We start from the raw sequence: 2,454 nt of genomic DNA, 5'->3' as shown, positions 1-2,454 counted from the left end.
AAGACAAAGGAAGTCAGTTTTCACTAAGGCTGCTCCTAGTACCCAGGCCAAGCAGAGGTATACTGATGAAATCAGACGAGTATGAAAGCCATTTAAATGGATATGTATTTTCTCCCTGCTTGAGTTTCATTACTTTAAATGTTACCATTTGTGTTAGCCACATAATCTGGACTCTTGGATGCTTTGTTCAGTGTTTTTTGTTGTTGTTGTTGTTGTTTTGTTTTGTTTTGTTTTTCTGACTGGAGTATCTTTGTGCATTTCATATAATGCTTACTGTAAAGTAAAACTGAAATGAAATTAAGTCAGTTTCTTGTTCTCACTACTGTGTGAACAGAAGGTGCAGGGAAACATTGTAAGGTTTTACTAAATCTTTCTGATGCATTTTTAGAAAGATCATTATAGCCTTCCTGGTACTCCCACCCAGTTAGCTGAGGGTGTTCAGGGCAGATATAGAGTGATAAGTAGCCACTCTAAATTGCACCATTTAAGTTAGCTTGCCTCATTCAGGCACGTGCAAGTGCCATGGGTATCTGAGGCAACACAGGGAAATGATCTCTTTAAAAAGTTTTGTGTTTTCTTTGTTTCTGAACCAGGAAGGCAGGTCTCATTGACTCACTAGGGTTGGGTTTCCAACTGCAGATTTGGAATTCGTCACTATCTCAATCTGTTTTTATCCGGGATGCCCTAGATTTGCAACTTCTATAAGGAATGACCTTGAACTATTTGGGATAGAATGTTTGTGCTCATTCCCCTATGTCTTGAGGTATATTCTCCAGAACAGCTAAATTCAGTCTTATTTGGAGTAGAGCTTCCACACAAGTAAAAGACTCAGAGTTGGATGTTTGCACTGTGCATTTATGTTGAGCTCTGTGGGGGTTTCTGCTGATGTCTTGTGTATGTTGGGTCCAAAATACTTATGGTGGCAGGACAATGAAGATAGCTTTCACAGAAGAGCCTCTTGGCTAGAGTATTATTATTAATTTTTTTTTGTATGCAGAATTTCATAAACTCTTCAGTGGACTTGTCTGTAAAAGCACTCTTTCTTTCCCATGCTGTAAGACTAAATAAACAGATTAAGTGTATTTATTAGTTTGAACAGCTTGAGCTTCCATTGGAAGTGGAAGATAGCTATAATTGAAAGAGGTGAAGGGCTTGAGCTGCAGCTTGAGGAATTGAGTTCTTGAGTTTATGTTCTGGCTTTGTGTTCTCAGTTACTTTCAAATAAATCACGTTAAGATTATTTTAAATCAATGTCTCTATCAATAATTTATTTGGAATTATTGAAGGAGTAGAAGCAATGCTTGCATTTCCACAGAACAAGCAGTTTCATCATCATTGGGGAGTGTTGGCCCTCTTTAGGTGGTTTTCCTTGAAGGCTTGGGAAGGAAAAAATGCTTGTTTTCTGGGACAGCAGCAGGTGCAAGTAAAAACTGGCTTTGGAAGTCTTTTTGTGTGTGTGTGCCTGTGTGTGTGTGCCTGTGTGTGTGTGCCTGTGTGTGTGTGCCTGTGTGTGTGTGTGTGGTTCAAGATAGTTTGTTGGAGAAAGTAAATGTGGTTGGGTACTAAAAGAGGCTTTGCTGCCCTCGTCACAACTGTAGCTACGGGCTCAGCCATACCAGGCTGTGGATGGTGTTCACTCCGTTGTCAGCAAGGTTAGGGCAGTGCCACAGGGCTTTGGTGTAGGGGTAGCTGAATGTGGGGTAAGTGCTTGAAACCTGGCATGCCACTGCATCCGTGAGCTCCTGTCAGTCTCCAGTGATGCCAGGGACTTGCTTCCTTTGGGTGTGTGAGCTCAAGCTCACTGTGTCTCCATGTGTTCTTTATTTCCAAAAGATTAAATTAACTACATACGGTGCTAAAATAATGCCTGTGAAGCTGAATCTCACAGTTTTTCTAGGAAACTTGAAGATAGAGTCTGGAGATCTCAAGTGGTGCCTTGGGAAGGGCAACAAAGAACTGGGGGAAAGATCAGTGGATCTAATAAGATACAGTTTTCTGGGCACAGCTTATCTTTTTATGTGAAGTATAGTGATCAGAGCTGATCACTGGTTCTGATTTCGCTGTAAATGGCTGATGCAAGGGGTGGTAGGCCCTGTCTCTGGAGTGGATGTGCTGTACACGGTCTGTTTCTTGATGACCCTCCTTAAGTATCAGCTCAGGACACAGTGAGAGAGACCTCTGGTCCAACACCTGGGCTGGTCTGTGCTCACGTCCTGGAATGGTTCCTGGAGGCTGAGCCATTGGCACACACCTGCATCTTCCTACAGCCATTGCCTGTGCTGGGATGGCTCCCAAGCCTGGGAGGAGTAATGAAGAACTGTAAGGCAGAGGAAGTAAAGTTGTCTGTGTGTTTCAGTTTGGCTGTTTCATGTATCTCCTTACTTTAGGAACAGGAAGAATCAAGAAGAAAAACTATTGCTCTGAGCTATTTTTACAGGACTTCTCTGTACAACT

This window comes from Meleagris gallopavo, chromosome 11 (assembly GCF_000146605.3).
Source record: "Meleagris gallopavo isolate NT-WF06-2002-E0010 breed Aviagen turkey brand Nicholas breeding stock chromosome 11, Turkey_5.1, whole genome shotgun sequence".
Lineage (NCBI taxonomy): Eukaryota > Metazoa > Chordata > Aves > Galliformes > Phasianidae > Meleagris > Meleagris gallopavo.
Note: the sequence above shows the minus strand (reverse complement) of the source record.